Below are 6697 nucleotides of genomic sequence, written 5' to 3' on the forward strand. Positions count from 1 at the left end.
GTACTATAAAAAGCTCAAAAAAAAAGAATCTGTTGGGAGCCAAAAGGAGTCTCTCAACATGAAGATAGGCTTGACTATCTCACTGGAACATCTTGTGGCTGAGTTTACAGAACCACTCTCAGAAATCCGACCCTTTCATCCTGCCTTATGCAAATATCCTGCAGCTGCTAATGACCACCCTTTCACCCTGCCCTACGCAAACATCCTGCAGCTGCTATGGCCAATGAAAAAGCTTCCTTAATGGCCAATTTAAAAGCTTCCTTATTCCAAGCATATAAATACCCCTGTGTGAAAAATAAAAATTTGCAGCTTGATCAGAATCCCTGTCTTGCTGTCATTCTTCATGTCTCTTGTCCCTTCATTCCTTCTCGTTTAGGTTCATCGCCCTCGTTGACATCCTGCAGGTTGGGACAAAAATCCACAAAAAAACTTCAAAACAAAAACCCAGAAAGAGTGGCCAGCCCTAATAATAAGCTGGATGACCCAAACTTGTGAAAAAGAGAAAAAGAATAATAAATTAAGTGAAAAGAAGGACAAAAATATTAGAGCCAATTCAAGATTTTAAAAATATGGTTCACACCTATAATCCTACCTCCTCAAATAGCTGAAATCTGAGCATTTGTGGTTTGAATCCAGCCTGGGCAGGAAAGTAAATGAGAATTCTTTTCATTTATGCTGCTCCTGGGCTAAAACTTGAGTTTTACTCAAGGGTAGAGCTCTACTGCTTCCTACCTGTTGCTGGTTAATTGGTGAAAAACGTCTCATTGATTTTCATGCCTAGGATGGCTTTGAACCTTGGCTCTCAACTTTCTTTTTTTTTTCTTTCTTTTTTTCTTTTATTTTATTTTTATTTTTTGTGAGCACACTGTACAGAGGGGTTACAATTACATGGGCAGGTTAATGCGTACATTTCTTATCAAGCATTGCAGCCTCCTCTTTGTTTACATTACACATCCCTTCCCAGCCTCCCCCCGCAACCGCCCACCCAATCCTCCCGGCTTGCCCCCCCACCAACATTGTAAAGCTCATTTTCCACATGACAACTTGTACTTCTCATTGTTGCAACAGGTCTACCTGTATCCTTAAACGACTTGTTTTTTCCCATCTCCTACACAAGTTATACTGACATCAAATATAGTGAAAGCAGGGTTATACTGTGGGGGAGGGACATACAAAGCTACAAAGAGATAATCTTATAAATGCGTTAGAAACAAATGCATGAAAGGAAAAAAACATTAAAATACATATCTAAGGATTCATTTTCATAACATCACATTATCTGACCTATTCCGCTTGACTCATATATATATACTAGATATTGCAAATAAGGGAAACCATGGGACCTATGTTTCTTTGGGCCTGGCTTACTTCACTTAATATAATGTTTTCCACGTTTTTCCATTTCCTAACAAATGGGGCAATGTCATCTTTCTGATGGAGGCATAGAATTCCATTGTGTATATATACCACATTTTCTTGATCCATTCATCTACTGAGGGGCATCTGGGTTGGTTCCATATCTTAGCTATGGTAAATAATGCTGCAATAAACATAGTTGTGCTGGTAGCTTTAGTGTGGTCTTGTTTGTAAACATTTGGGTAAATGCCCAAAAATGGGATTGCTGGGTCATAGGGGAGTTCTATCTGAAGTCTTTTGAGGAACCTCCATACTGCTTTCCAAAGTGGTTGAACAAGTTTACATTCCCACCAACAATGAAGTAAGGTTCCTTTCTGTCCACATCCCCTCCAGCATCTGTTGTTGTTAGAGTTCTTGATTTTTGCCATTCTAACTGGAGTGAGGTGGTATCTCAATGTTGTTTTGGTTTGCAATTCTTTTATGGCTAGGGAGGCTGAGCATTTCTTCATGTGTCTGTTGGCCATCCTTCTTTCTTCTTCAGAGAAGTTTCTCTTTAAGTCTTTAGCCCACTTGTTTATTGGGCAGTTTTTTCTTTGCAGATTTGTTGTTGGGGGATTTAATTTTTTGAGTTCCAAGTATATTTTAGATATGAGACCCTTGTCTGTTCAATGGCTAGTGAAGATCTTCTCCCAATCCGTGGGCTTTCTATTGATCTTGCTAGCTATGTCCTTTGCCATGCAGAAGCTCTGCAATTTCATGCAATCCCATTTGTCCCACCTTTCTTTGATTTGTTGTGTTTCCGGGTCTCTATTCAGAAAATTTCGGCCTGAGCCAAGGAGACCTAGGGTTTCTCCTATTCCATCCTGTAATGTTTTCAAAGTGTCTGCTTTGACTTCGAGGTCTTTGACCCATTTGGAGTTGATTCTGGTGCAAGGTGATATATAAGGATCTAGCTTTAGTTTTCTACAAGTAGTTAACCAATTTTACCAGCACCATTTACTGAAGAGGCTGTCGTTCTTCCATTCTATTGTTTTAGCTTCCTTATCGAAGATTAGATGGCTATAGGTCTGTAGGTTCATTTCTGGGATTTCAATTCTATTCCATTGGTCCTGATGTCTGTTCTTATGCCAATACCAAGCTGTCTGGATAGTCATCTTGGCTTCCGGTAGTACTTTTTTCCTTTCTGTATTTTTTGACAGTTGTGGGGCTTGAACTCAGGACTTGTGTGCTGTCCCTGGGCCTCTTGTACTCAAGCCTTGTGCTCTACCATTTGTGCCATAGCACCACTTCTGGGTTTTGAGTGGTTAATTGGACATAAGAGTCTCACAAGGACTTTTCTGTCTGGGCTGGCTTCCAACTGAGGTCCTCAGATCTCAGCCTCCTGAGTAGTTACAGCCATAGGACACTTATCTCACTTGTTAGGTTTTAAAAAAAGAGATAGCCTAGTAAGAACAGCACCATGCACGTGCTATTCAGGTAAGGGATAGTAGACCTGCTGGGACCAGGCAAGGTTGGAACTCCACATGGCTGGGAAAGGCCTTGGAATGAGAGAGAGCTGGGAAAGAGAGGAAAGAGAGAGGAAAGAGCTAGAAAAGAGCAGAGAGAGCAGAGAGAGAGCAGAGAGAGAGTGTCTGGGCCTGGGCTAGGCCTTATCTAGGGTACGGGCAGAGAAAGGTGTGGCCACATCAAATTCAGATATGACCTCAGTGGATGCAAATGTGACTTCTTCCAGGTGTTCCAGTTGCCTAGGTAATGCAGTTACTGGGTGGAGACTTTGCTGTGAGGAGGGTGGAGTCTGCTCGCCATCCAGGAGCAGACCTTACAATATTAACCAACAACAACAACAAAAAAAAAATCAAATGAGGTTTAGAGATATCAGTGGCAAGCACACTGACAGTTCAAAGAAGTAAACAGAGAGCCATCTTTAAAAGCACTAATATTTGGAAAATTTTCATCTGGCAGCTCTCAAACATGCTAGTCTCAGGACCTCTTAATACTCTTAAATTTTGAGAGCTCCCAAAGAGCTAATTAAAAAGGTAAGGTGGCTCAGTGGTAGAGTGCTTGCCTTGCATACATGAGGTCCTGGGTTCGATTCCTCGGCACCACATAAGTAGAAAAAGCCAGAGGTGGCACTGTGGCTCAAGTGATAGAGCGCTAGCCTTGAGCTGAAGAGCTGAGGGACAGTGCCCAGACCCAGAGTTTAGGCCCCACAACCGACAAAAAAAAATGTTAGTAGAGCCAGGAACTGGTGGCTGTCACCAGTAATCCTAGCTACACACTCAGGAGACTGAGATCTATAGATTGCTATTAAAAGCTAGCTGGAGCAGGAAAGTCAATGAGATTCTTATCTCCAATAAACTACTTAGAAAACAAAACAAAACAAAACAAAAAAAACCCAGAAGTAAAACTATAACTCAAGTGGTAGACTACAGCTCAGGATCAATGCCTAAGTGCTGAATTCAAGCCCCAGGACTGGCACAAAAATAAATAAATTAAATAAAAAATAGGGGATACACATGCATTTGCATGTGCACGCACACACACACACGAGAGAAACAGACAGATATGTTAAAAAGTAGAACTCAGCTAATGAGCAAAGCATCAGGTATTGAGTCCTAGTTTCACAACCCAAACAAAAGAAAATTTAGAACTCAAGTGCTTATGGTAGTTTTGTAAACTTAAGAACAAAAACACTGGGGATGGGAAGGTGGCTTAGTGGTAGAGTGTCTTGTATGCATGAGGCCTTGAGTTCAATTACTGAGCACCACATAAGCAGAAAAAGTTGTAAGTGGTGCTGTGGCTCAAGTGGTAGGATACTAGCACTGAGCTAAAGAGCTGAGGGTCAGCACCCAAGCCCAAAGTTTACTCCATACAACTCACCAAAAAGAAAAAAAAAGAAAGAAAAGAAACACTACTTATTAATATACACTTATTGAAAAAAAACTGTATTTTCCAAAAAAGGTAAAATTTCAGCAGAATAGTCCCATTGTTTTACATCTTTAATAAATCTCTTCATCCTTTAGCCTAATGAAAGACACCTGTATTCTCTCATCTGCTTTTATACTGTCTGTTGGGTTATGTTGTTTCAAGTATATGCAGAAAATCTACCTTACAAAGTCACTTAGTTAGAAAAGGAAGAAGTATTTTAGTTGCCTTCTCAGATTATCAATAAAGCTAATGCTGGCATACTCCTTAATATTACACTAAAACTCAACTAGTGGTCATCTCTTAAAATTTAGTTGTAATGAGATACATAGCAATGAGCCTGAAGCTATACCATAAGATTTTCTGCTTGGATGTATTAAATTAAAATCAGTTAGTCTTTTCTTTTCTTTTGCCTGTACATGATTTGCTAACATCACACATTAAATAATGGGAAAATACTCACACTGAGTCACACAAATCTTCCAAATGCTGACCAACTGTCCTGAAATCAATGAATATAGCTGTTATTATCAACACAGATTTCATCAGCATAGTCTGTAAACAGCACTGGGAAGCTACAAAGCTCAACAGAGCAATAAATACATTCTACAAAATTGAAACTTAGTTTCAATGTGTATCATGACTCATACATCGTTGCTTTTCTCGTGGTAAAGGCTCATTTCATTCACTTTTAAGAAATGTTCACCAAATAAAATTCTAGTCTCTATGACCACTTGTATACTTCAGAGTGAAAATGTCATTCCATGGCAAAGTAAATAGTTCATTTAAACACTACAAATGGGCTAGGCACTGGTGGCTCATGCTTGTAATCCTAGCTACTCAGGAAATTAAGATCTAAGGATCATGGTTCAAAGCCAGCCCAGGCAGAAAAGTCTGTGAGATTCTTATCTCCAATGAACTATTCAGAAGAAGCCAGAAGTGGTGCAGTGGTTCAAGTGGTAGAGCACTACCCATGAGCAAAAAAGCTTAGGGCAACATCCAAGCCCTGAGTTCAAGTCCTAGGACCAGCTTAAAAAAATAAGACAAAACTGAATTCATTGGATTCCACTTTCTTAAAATAGCCAATTAGCAGATAATATGTCTTAGAAATATATCTAATTAAATGTTAAAATAAAACAACCTTAAGATTCATTTGTCCAGAAATTACATTTTATACTAACTGCCACATTACCTAATTACTATAAAAAATGAGCAGCTTCAACATTCATATTTTCTAAGAGATACAGGCTTTAAATTGTGGAGGCAGGGAGGGGGAAGATTGTCACTCATGTTTTAGGTACTACCACCTTTTCTGCCTCAATTCAAGATGGGATTAAGGATCCCACAAGTCACAAGGCACAGATGAAGTATCCAGAGATATAAAGAAACATCAGCCAAACTGAGGACAAACTCTGTAATCACTGGCAGGGGTGTATGAACAATATCAGTATGAGGGATGCTAAGAGGAGTCTGACAGGGAACAAAAAAAGAAGACATAAGCAAGAGGCTGACGTGTCTGAACACCTAGATGGGGGAAAGTTGCAAAAAGAATTCTACATGAAAATTCTCACTGCAAAAAAGAGAGAGATGCAGGGTGCCAGTGGCTATCCTTGTCAGACTGCTACTCAGGCAGCTGAGATCTCGGGATCACAGTTGGAAGCCAGCCTAGGAAGAAAACTCCATGAGACTCCTATCTCTAATCACAAAAAATAAGCTGGAAGTAGAGGTGTGGCTCAAGTCCTTAAAGGTCTAACTTTAAGCAAAGAAGGTCAGGGACAGCAAGCAGACCTTGAGTTCAAGCCCCAGGACCAGCACAGGCATTGTGCGTGCACACACACAAACACACAAATTACTCTAGTAATAATAAATAATCTAGTAATAATATTAATAATAATAATAAATACCCTAGTAATAATAAATACTCTAGTAATAATAAATACATTGCATCTTCCCACTCCGATTCTGAATTTTCATATTACCTTTTTTCTCTTCTTCCTCTTCCTCATAAAATTCTGCTAGGGAAAATGCTTCTGAGTTGTTCTAATTCAAATATTAGAGCCTCTAATTCTTCTCCACTCAGAGAATTAAGGAAAGATTTCACCTGAATGAAAATAATAAAATATTGTGTAAATATTAATGAAAAAAATCTCATAAGGAGAAAAGACTGAAGAGCTCATGCCAGCACAGCTCTGTGTGTGTGTGTGTGTGTGTGTGTGTGTGTGTGTGTGTGTGTGTGTGTGTTGTGTTGGTCCTAGGGCTTGAACTCAAGGCCTGGGGGCGTAGCTTTTGTGCTCAAGTCTAGCACTGCATTATTTGAACCACAGCACAACTTCCAGCTTTTTGGTGGTTAATTGGAGATAAAAGTCTCACAGACACTCTTATCTGAGCTGGCTTCCCACCATAATCATCAGATTTC

The 6697-nt window shown here is 39.7% G+C and overlaps 1 long non-coding RNA gene across 3 annotated transcripts in view; it reads right to left on the reverse strand.

Moving 5' to 3' along the window:
* The window catches only part of LOC138837869 (uncharacterized), a 29938-nt gene extending 23498 nt beyond the window's left edge, over positions 1-6440 (reverse strand). Inside the window, exons 1-3 of one of the 3 annotated variants that reach the window (XR_011375474.1) lie at positions 6261-6440; positions 4745-4783; positions 283-398 (exon numbers count right to left, since the gene is read on the reverse strand). This is a non-coding gene — a long non-coding RNA (uncharacterized lncRNA). The remainder of the gene's footprint in view (positions 1-282; positions 399-4744; positions 4784-6260) is intronic. The other 2 variants (XR_011375475.1, XR_011375473.1) reach the window with 2 other exon arrangements.
* Between the last annotated feature and the right edge of the window lie 257 nt (positions 6441-6697).

Source organism: Dipodomys merriami, unplaced genomic scaffold (assembly GCF_024711535.1).
Source record: "Dipodomys merriami isolate MVZ:Mamm:240054 unplaced genomic scaffold, mDipMer1.0.p SCAF_2770, whole genome shotgun sequence".
In the NCBI taxonomy this organism is placed as follows: Eukaryota; Metazoa; Chordata; class Mammalia; order Rodentia; family Heteromyidae; genus Dipodomys; species Dipodomys merriami.